Source organism: Zingiber officinale, chromosome 11B, assembly GCF_018446385.1.
Source record: "Zingiber officinale cultivar Zhangliang chromosome 11B, Zo_v1.1, whole genome shotgun sequence".
Lineage (NCBI taxonomy): Eukaryota > Viridiplantae > Streptophyta > Magnoliopsida > Zingiberales > Zingiberaceae > Zingiber > Zingiber officinale.
The window spans coordinates 54595975-54607265 of record NC_056007.1 but is presented as its reverse complement, the minus strand read 5'-3'; the positions used below and the strand labels follow the sequence as shown (position 1 = coordinate 54607265).

The 11291-nt window shown below is 34.8% G+C and overlaps 1 long non-coding RNA gene across 1 annotated transcript; it reads right to left on the bottom strand.

Annotated features, from left to right (window-relative positions):
- Positions 1-2871: 2871 nt before the first annotated feature.
- LOC122035374 lies at positions 2872-5396 on the bottom strand. The gene is made up of 3 exons (XR_006126964.1): positions 4402-5396; positions 4230-4330; positions 2872-2931 (listed from the first exon to the last, which is right to left on the bottom strand). It is a non-coding gene; the product is annotated as an uncharacterized LOC122035374 (long non-coding RNA).
- Positions 5397-11291: the final 5895 nt, after the last annotated feature.

Below are 11291 nucleotides of genomic sequence, written 5' to 3'. Positions count from 1 at the left end.
TAATGATTTACTTGTAAATAAAACAGTTCCACACTGTTTTCACAAGACAAAAATAGAGTTAGTTAATGGCTTCTTTTCAATTGAGTCGGTTATGGCCTTGCCTATGACACCGACCACACTTTGTCACATGTTTTTTTTTACTTGTGAAGGTATCCTTTGAATTCTTCTTCTGCCTGGTTGGTTTCGAACATCAGGAGCATTGATTACAAATGGGTGCTCAGGATTGGACTCATACATGTGACATGTAGGGATCAAATTTAAGATTCCTCTGTAGCTTTCACGATACAACTCTATCTTAAAGTATTTGTCATAGAAATCAAATAATGACAATGACTTTGACTCTATTGCTGCACATGTATGTTTGCATGGAAACCTATTAATTTGCCATGTTTTGTATGAACAAGTCATAGCAGACAAATCAATAGCAAATTATTTATAGAAGCTTAAATTCATTCACTATTCATAACTAAAATAAATTAAAGTGTTGAATAAGTTAAAATAAGTAACGGCATAGATAAGGAAGGGATTAATAGTTCGGTTAAGGTAAGCTAGTAAAGAAGAAAAAAAAATTAAATTGAATACACCCACATCATGGCAAATTAATTTCATGAATAGAATTTAATTAATATATACATGTGCAATCGATTTAATTATACATGACATGTCTAAGGAGGTGCACGGTTTAAAATTAGTAAACATATGATAATAAAATATTTAATTCATGAATGAACATTTTGAGTCATAAATAGATTTAATAAATATGGTAATGAATTATTTGATTCATGAATGAAGATTTTGAGTCATAAATAGATTTAATAAATATAGTAATGAATTATTTGATTCATGAGATAAATAAAAAGTAGATTTAATTCGTGGATGAGCATTTTGAGCCTTAAATAAATTTAATAAATATGGTAATGAATTATTTGATTTGGAAATAAATGATTTAGTGGTTGGACCAAGTCATAGGCAACAATTATTAAAGAAAGAACCCTGATAGAGGAAGAGGATGAGATAGCCTCTGTCGAGAGAGAAGAGCCACCGGGTGTCGTGGAGTTTAGTCGCAAAAGAAAAAAGAGTACGTTCTTACCACCTTAGTTCAACAATTAATCTATTAAAGTAGGTTGTTCAAAAGAAAGAGTTCTAGATTAATCGATTGTTGGATGGAGATATAGGTTAGGGTGTTTCGATACTAGTTTGAAAAGAAAAGTTATGCTTTGTTTCTTCTCCGTGGTTGATCTTTTTTTTGATGATCCAAACATATTACGAATTATGTCGAATCCACTATTTTCCCTCCATGTTGTTTATGCCTTAGTTAGAGCATGTTCAATATCTTTGTACTTTTTTTACCTTAATTAAATCGTATGTTCACTAAATTTATATGCACGTTCTATATTTTCTTTCTTTTGCTAGTTTGTTTAGTAACATACACAAAATGTTATGAAGTTAATAGGGGCATGCTGAAGTTATTTTGGTATAATGATATGGTTATCTTTTCCATCACAGAACACCCCTATAGAAGCAAGCATCATATTATTTATACACTATATTAATGATTTGATTATTCTGACAATTCACCACCAATCTTGTTTGTATATCATATCCCTACAAATTGATCTCACAAATATGTCATTATAGTTAACGTTCACTGTTGCATTATTAGTAAAACTATCACTTAGAAAGTTGTAAATAAATATGTTAAAATTTATTAATAGAAATTTCTATTAATCGACAATAGACTTCGGATATTATCCGAAGTAATAGGTAGATAATTACCGAAGTAGACGCACGTGAAGTAAAAGGATCAATTTTTTACTTCACCACACGTTACCGAAGTCTATCACCGGTCCAAAACCGGTTCAAAATCGGACCGTTTTCGAAGTAAAAAAACTCTATTACTTCATCGAGACTAGTAAAATGACCGAAGTAGTTGATAATATATTACTTCATAGGTTTCGTTGTTTGACGAAGTAAATTAGGTATACAACTTCACAATTTTTGAATTCTGGTGTAGTAAATATTTAATTTTACTTCTGCATAATTTGTCTTAGTTGAAGTATTTATTATTGTATTACTTCATCATAATATAGGAGTAATAGAGTATATTTTACTACAACAAAAGAATCAATGTAGTGAAGTTATTTATACGAACTACTTCATAAATTTGATCAGTAGTGAAGTAAATAATTTCTTTAACTACACCACTATTTAAATTTAACGAAGTCTTTTTTGTTGTATTACTTCATCACTTATTTATAGTATCAAAGTAATTGACCATATTTTACTGCAATACAATTTTAATTGATAAAAAATTATATTATAATATTTTATTACAACACAATATTTTTTACCACCAAAATTAAACAAATATATCACAAATATGTATCAAATACAATCCAAAAGTGTATTCATAAAAGACATGTTTAATCATAATCCAAAAATTTTTGTACATAAATCTCTAAATACATGTCTAAAATTTATATCATAGCCTACACTTAGGCACCCACATAGAAGTAGACGAATTCGCTCCATTCACTTCTGACTTCATCATACTGAGATTGATTGTAATACTGTTTATTTTTTGATGCTGCAAACTGAAACATTAACAGAAGTTTGAGGATCAATAAAAAATGACTCAATATTTTATAAAGAAAATATTTCATAAAGAAGAAATTCACCTTTCTCTCCAATTGTGAATCTTCATCCAAGACTATCTCTTTCATGTACCGCATCACACAATAGCCACATTCAACACCACCATTTTGTTTAAGATTACCCTAATGAAATTGAAAATGTTATACAATAAGACACAATCCAAATAATAAAAATTATTAATTATTGTTTAAATACATAGTCACAATACATACTGTCAATTGTTTAAAACCCGGTCCTTTTGAAATACCCCTTGATGCATTGTATATCTTGACCCCACTACATTGTAAACAATAGAAAATTATTTTTACAACCTATAATGAATTGAATGCATTCAAAATCAGTATAATCTACTACGTACTTGGTCACAATAGTTTGCCAAGCATAATCTCCGTTCACAATACATAATGTTTTACAAGAAATTCTTCCAACAATTTGACAACCAACAAATAAGACAATGAAAAAAGTTCTTATATTAAAACTCATGCAGATAGTAACAAACAGAATTCATGGAACACATGAATATACAATTCAGTCATAAAAAATAATCTGTCATTCAAATAATCAACAAGACACAACTTCTATCTAATATTAATAGAAAATATAGATGCATAAAAAGAATTCAATAAGACAAAAAGATGCATGCATGAAAATGTGAGCAATTAACAACATTCAATAGCTTCACCCAAGATATGCTTGATGATGTGAAAGCTTATTATAAGCCTACACATTCAAACTCTTCAATTTAAAATAAAATCAATTGAGCAAACAAATAATGATGTTAGGGAATCAAATGATTGAGCTTTTGAGAAATAACTTCATAAACCCAATAAGAGGATTAATTGCAGGCCTTCATCTTCTCTAGGTATACTCTCCATTCTCTTGGCTTCTTTTTCCTTAGCTCTTGACTCTTGATGTTTAAAATAGGAACAAGATATTGTAAAGCATTTAGATTAGTATTTAGATCCTCTTTCGTTTAACAGTTCATTGGTTTGGAACAAAGTTAAGATATGTAGATCAGTATGTTTGAAGTGCTAACCTCTTATTATGCCGATCAAATACTGAGATGATCAGTAAATGATTTGAAACAAAATTACAGCTCTTAAGGCATTATTCTTTATTCGAGATGGCTTGTTCTATAAGAAATAATATACCATTTTAAAAAGTATTTGATCACATTACTCCCTTGTTAGTTTAAATTCATGAGATAAATGGTAAATCAATACAACAATACCAATTAGCCATTTAGAGCTTGTTTAAAGATTGTATTCCTATGGGATAGCACTTAGAAAATAGATCCAGTAACATTAGATTTAGTACATATAACTTTTGTATGTTAATCTATCAGGATAAACTTATAGTTCTAAATATTAAAAATATGATAAAAATTCCTCTGCCATCCATCTTAGCCATCCAGTTATCAACAAAAGCCGTACACAACAAAAATTGAATTTTGTCAAGCGGGTTAAAGTATATATTGACAAATTTCAGTCATATCATCTGACCAACCTTCATAGAATTAGAGAATATGAAACATATAATGTGGCATTGAAGGAGAAAAATATCTGTAGCAGTACCTTTTGCATAAGCTCTTTCAGAGAACCGCATTATTTACTTCATTCCTTCCCTTCAGAAACAATTCATCTATTGATTTCAGTAAGAAAGCATTCTTATTGACCTGTAATAGAACATCCTATTGAGATAATCCAAGGGCAGGAGAAGCACTGATTACAAAAAAAGAGGCGTTACCAATCTCTTGCGTTGTGCTCTCAGCGAAGTGAACTTCCTCACTGCCTTCACAAAGCCAATCACGAAGGAAAAGCCTACCCAAGTCAAAGGGACTACAAAAAAACATCACTATCGCAAGGCAAATCTACAGCAAAAGTTGCAAATGAAGAAAGCAAACAGTTTGTTCATATATGAGTTGTTTTGTTTTAGCCTATTTATTCATTCAAAAGAGCAATCAAATGAATAAACTCTGTGTCTATTAAAAAAAAAGAACAAAATGGATGAGAAAAGATGAAAAGACTCAAGAAGAAGCCATGCGAGTGTTCCAAAAGGTAAAATCTATTACTTTGCATAATTTTCCACTAAAAAAATTCAATCAAATTCCCAATCAGACTTGAAAAAGCAAAGACGAGGGTTTCAGGATTAGAGGAAGACAAGTGAATCGTTTCTACACTGGAGTCATTGGAGTAATCCTCTGCTGGAGGCGAAGCTGCTCGTAGAACCTTTTAATAAACTGCTCGCCTCCTTACCTATATGGCTGTTTGCCCCCTCCGCCTCCTCGTCTATATTTGCAGCCTTCAGAACCTCTTCCGACTTGCCCATGTCTCTGCCCTCAAGTGGTTTCGTCTTTAACAAGTGTTGTCAATGTTACCTAACTTTGAAAAAAAAAATCCCTCCTGATTCCTCTGCCCTCGTCGTCGTCTGGCATAGGGGAAAATAGTGAACGATGACCGCAAAGAAAAAGAGTTAAAGAAAACGGCAATGAAGAAGAGCGACGACGGAGTGGAGGAGGAAGCTAGGTCGCTGGTGGGGGTGGCAGATGAGGCTAGGTCATGAAGGAGGTTAGGTGCGGGTAGTGGGAGGAAAGTTTTGGTGGAGATAGATTTCTGTGGAGTTTCGGCAGAGATGCGTTTTTGTGGAGTTTCGACGGACATGAGTTTGAGAGGCTAGGTTTTAATTTCGTGGAGTTTTCGACGAGGAAGGTTTTGGACAACACTTGTGAAGTTTTCGGCCAGGGAGGTTTTGGACAACCCTTCTTATAGATATTAAAAAAAACGTTCATAGATAATACATTTTTTTGTAAAACATTACCTTTGATTTTAAAAAAAAATACTAATAGACAACACTTATTTAAAAAAATATTATCTTTTATAAGAAATATAAAATATAGAGACAGAATTGGGTTTTAGCAGGGGTTGGGAAAAAAGGTAAACCGGTTCAAGCCCTAGCTACCACAAATTTTAATCCATTTACTTATTACTTCAACACTTAGCTATATAAATTTTATTTTATAACGTATTACTTCATCGAATATATATTTTGAAGTAAAATATCAGATAAAATTAAAAGTGAGACTCGTATTTTTAAACCTATGAAGTCTAAAATCAAATTTACTGCATCGAATTTGTTATCAAAGTTGATTATCATATATTACTTCGTCATTACTAATTGCCGAAGTAACCATTGGCGAAGTCTATTTCATATTTTCACATAGTAAAATATAAATATTTTTCTTATTCGTTATTTATCATCATCTCAAAGACCGTGTTTATTTTGAGTAACTTCAATTCTTATTAAGTTTATTGAAAATAATGTAAGCTAAATCGTAACTTCATAAATTTTACATATTACAATTGAAAAGCATATTAAATATTTTAATTTATTTTAAGTAATACAATAATAATTGGCATGCATTTTAGTACCTACGGCAATGTGGCATATATGATGAAATTTACAGATATATGAAGAAATCTATGTTTCATCATATAACGAATGCATTCTACCACTAGTAGCATATATAAAACATGTAAAAAGGTTTTATCATAATGGATGCAATCTACCTAGTGCCATCACATGCAATTAGGAATTTATAATCCTGTATTTGGTTGCCATATGTCTTTAATGACTATGTGACTTTAACAAGTGTTGCACAGCTATTTCTTATTTAATTAATTGTATGTAAATATCATGTTAAAAGCACGTTTATGCATTAAACTTTTATATTGCTCAAGTACTTGACGGTCTCAGCCAGTATTTTTGGAGTTTCAACCATATTTTTATGATCATATATGGTAGAGATTTATCTGAGGAATGTAATTTGACTGTGGCCAAATTATGATTATGTATGGGTTAAGTTATGAACTAGGGATCTATGCCCGAGGAGCTTATCAAATTATGTATAAGTTGAGTTATGAACCGGGGACCTATGTCTGGGGAGCTTACCAAGTTATGTATGGGTTGAGTTATGAACCGGGGACCTACGCTTGGGGAGCTCACCAAGAATCATGTATGAGTAGGGGTTTTCATTTCAAGGTTTGGATTCCTACCAACCTAGCGCTAGGGTAAATGTTTGATCAAATGGTTATGTTACGAGGTCACTTTCATTGAACTGAACTCTACTAGAACTATTACATTTATGTCATGAAAGTATTTAAGATAATTTTGTTATCTTATGTTTATGCCATGCAAGCTTTCGACCTACATCTCTTTCCTTATCTAACTTAAATTAGTGGATTTGATTATTAACTATTATGGTTTGAACGTACAGGGTCTTTAGACTCATTAGATTGTTTAATGCAGGAGGTGGGACCAATGAGACAAGAGGCTTTGACAATCAAGCAAGCTCAAAATGACGGCAGCACAACCCATGGACCCCCCCCTAGTTTATGTTTCCACTTTTAATTGAAATGATGTAATAAAGGATTTAATCCAATAAATTTTCTTTAAGAACTACTAGTTGTTTATGACTTGGTCGGCCTTGTTGGGATATTCATGGATGTTTTTATTATTAGAAAATAAAAAAAAAATACACTAAAGAGGAAAAGGCGTTTTGATTTATTGTAGATTAGAGTTATTATAATTGGTATCAGAGCGAAAGTCCTGAAGGGTTGTGCCTGCTGTCGATTTTGGGAAGCTCGAGAAAATCAAGCCACATGTAAGTTCATACTTTGTATTCATATGTCAGTAGTTAAATGCTCTTCTTTTGAATACTAAATTAGGAAAATTGATATGGTATTGCCTAAGTAGGATGGATTCAAATGCATGTTGGTTACATGTTGTATTGGATTGTATACAGATATGCCTCCTAAACATTACGCTAATAGGACCCTAGAGATCCGGGAGGAGGAGAGACGTGGGGAGGCACCACGTTCATCGCCTCTGCCTCCACTTCCACAGTCTCTATCCTGTCACGAGCAGATGCTTGCAGGGATGAATCAATTCTTTGCACTATTTACTGGGCCTGATGTTGAGATGGGTCATAGGGCAAAGCCAAAAGCGATTTATGAGAGATTTCGTAAGATGGGCCCGAAGGACTTCACAGGGACTATTGATCCTATGGTGGCAGAAAACTAGATCAAGTCCATCGAGGTCATCTTCCGATTCATGGTATTGGAAAATGCTGATATGGTAAGGTGTGCTACTTACCTTCTGAAGGTTGATGCTCTATTATGGTGGGAAGGAGCATCCCTATTCATGGATCCAAATACACTTTCTTGGGAGGGCTTCAAGGAGGTGTTCTACTCTAAATACTTCACCGAGGATGTATGTTCAAAGTGACTCAAGAATTCATGACGTTAAGGCAGGGTGACCGCTCCATTACTGAGTTTGCCCGAGAGTTTGATCGGGGGTGTCACTTTGTGCCCTTGATAGATAATAATTCCAAAGAGAAACTGAGGCACTTCATTGATGGCTTGCGGCCTATCTTGCATTGTGATGTAAGGGTGGCTGACCCTAAGGAGTTTGTAAAGGTTGTGACAAGGGCCTTGAGGACAGAGCAGGATTAGAGGGATATTGAAGTTGATAGACAGGGCAAAAGGCCATATCTGGAGCCTTACCAGCAACCTCAACAATAGAACAAGAAGAAATTTATTGAGCCACCGAAAGTCAAGGGTCAGCAACCTCAGATACGAGTTGCCCCAAAGCCTAACGATTATCTAGTATACCCAAAGTGTCAGCGTAAACATCTAGGACCTTGCTTGGTGGGATTGGGGAAGTGCTATAAGTGTGGGGCTACCAGACATATGATAAGGGATTGTCCTTAGAATAAACAGCCCATTCCAAGAAGAGTATTTGTGATGCAAGCTAGGGAGGCAGATCCAGACACTAATCTTATTACAGGTATGCTTTAATTCAGTATTTTATTATTGGAATAAGGTGCTAGGTTTGCATGCCTTAGTTTCGAAATAGCAAATTTAAGCACAAAAAAAATAATAATAATAATTTTCCTTGAATTAGAAATTAATTTTTGATTCTGAAGTAATTAAATATATGAGTTTAAGACCCTAATGTTCAGAATTAGGAATTGCGGAGTGATAACTTTAATTGTTACAGGAAGAATCCATATAGCAGGAGTAGCTACCATGGCCTTGTTAGATTCGGGGGCTACTCATTCTTTTATATCAGACATTTTTGTGAGATATTTAGACATCAAACCGACTGGGCTCGACGTGAGTTACTCTGTGATAGTTCCGTCTGGGGAGGAGTTGTTAGCTACTTATGTGGTCAGAGATCTTGGTCTTGAGTTGCAGGGGCATACTGCGCATGCTGATCTCATTGTGCTGCCAATGCTAGAGTTCAATATTATTCTGGGTATGGACTGGCTGATGGCGAATATAGTGATAATTGACTTCCAACGGAGGACAGTATTAATTCGACCAATAAGGATGGAACAGTTTGCATTTGAGCCGAGTCGATGTCAACAGTTTCCACGAATGATATCTTGTATGCAGGCTAGGAAACTTCTACGCATGGGTTGCCAAGCATTCTTAGTAAGTATTATGGTAACCCCGGTAGTAGGTAGTCCATCATTGGAGGAGGTGGAAGTTGTTAGAGAATTCCCTAATGTTTTTCTCGACGATATTGTTAGTATCCCACCGGAGCAAGAAGTGGAGTTCTCTATTGAGCTTATGTTAGGTGCAGTGTCAATCTCTAAGGCACCATACCGACTAGCGCTAACAGAGATGAAAGAATTAAAAGAACAAATCCAAGAATTACTAAATAAGGGGTTCATTCGCCCTAGTTACTCCCCATGGGGCGCACCAGTACTATTCGTCAAGAAAAAAGATGGTAGCATGAGGCTTTGTATCGACTATAGGGAATTAAACCGGGTGACAGTTAAGAATAAATACCCACTACCAAGAATCGAGGACCTATTTGATCAATTACAAGGAGATACGGTGTTCTAAAAGGTAGATCTTTGATCAGGGTATCATCAATTAAGGGTGAAGGAAATCGATGTGCACAAGACAACCTTCAAAACTCGATATGGGCATTATGAATTTTTAGTGATGCCATTCAGGGTAACTAATGCCCCAGCGATGTTCATGGATCTTATGAATCGTATATTCCAGCCATACCTAGATTAGTTTGTCATCATCTTTATAGATGACATCCTAATATATTCAAAAAGTCGAGAAGATCATAGACAACACCTGAGAATGGAATTAAAGATTCTACAGGGTCAGAAACTTTATGATAAATTTAGTAAGTGTGAATTTTGGCTAGAGAAGGTGGTATTCTTGGGTCATATCATCTCGAGTAATGGTGTAGAGGTAGATCCATCAAAGGTAAAGGTCGTGGAAGAATGGGCAGTGCCCAAGAATGCATCAGAAATACATAGCTTCTTAGGTTTGGCCAGCTACTATAGGAAGTGTATCAAAAGGTTTTCTTCTATAGCAGTGCCACTTACCGTATTGACAAAGAAGAATGCAAAGTACAATTGGAGCTCAAGCTGTTAGAAAAGCTTTGATACTTTAAAGCAAGCTCTTATTACAACACTAGTTCTAGCAGTGCCATTTGGACAGGATGGTTTTGTGTTATACACTGACGCATTTAAGCTCGGATTAGGTGCTGTACTTATGCAACACGACCGGATTATTGTGTATGCCTCTAGACAATTGATGGAGCATGAGAAGAATTATCTGACTCATGACTTAGAATTGGCAGCAGTTGTATTCGCCTTAAAGATTTGGAGGCATTACTTGTATGGAGAAAAGACAAGATCTACACCGACCACAAGAGCCTTAAGTATTTCTTCACTTAGAAGGAATTGAACATGTGCCAAAGACGCTGGTTGGAGTTGGTAAAAGACTATGATTGTGACCTTAACTACTATCCAGGTAAAGCTAAAATAGCTGCAGATGCATTGAGTAGGAAAACAGTGGTTGTAGCTCAACTGTTAGTACAGGAACCTCTTCAGACATAAATCCATAATTTCGGCCTCAAATTTTATACCAAGGGTAGTGCCCCTATGTTATCTACATTGAGAGTGCAGTCCACTTTGAAGGATTGTATTCGGGAGGGCCAACTTGCCAATGAGCAGTTACAGAAGTGGAGAAAGAAGGATGATTTGAAGGGTAGTACACTTTATTCTGTAGTGGATGGGATAGTAAAGTTTAGGGATCGCTATTGGTGCCTAGAGAGAATACCCTCTGAACCGAGATTATGACGGAGGCTCATGCTTCTCCATATTCCATTCATCCGAGAAGCACGAAGATGTATAAAGATTTACAATGCTCTATTGGTGACTAGGTATGAAGTGCGACATTAGGCATTTTGTATCTGAATGTTTAACATAGCAGAGCACCAAAGACCCGCGGGTATGCTCAAGTCACTCCCTATTCCTGAGTTGAAGTGGGAGAACATTACGATGGATTTTGTAGTTGGCTTACCAAGGACGGTGAAGGGCTTTAATGCCATCTGGGTAATAGTGGTGTAACACCCACAAAATTATAAGATAAGTATATGGGGGTTAGTTGCTTTAGAACATAGGGGTAAAAAGAATCAAAAGAAGAAATAAAAAGAAGAGGTGAAGGTTTGAACCTTGAACCTCTCACAAAGGATAGAAATAAAACTATGTATGATAACCACTAGGATAATGAATAATATGTGAATGGGAAATGATGTGAATT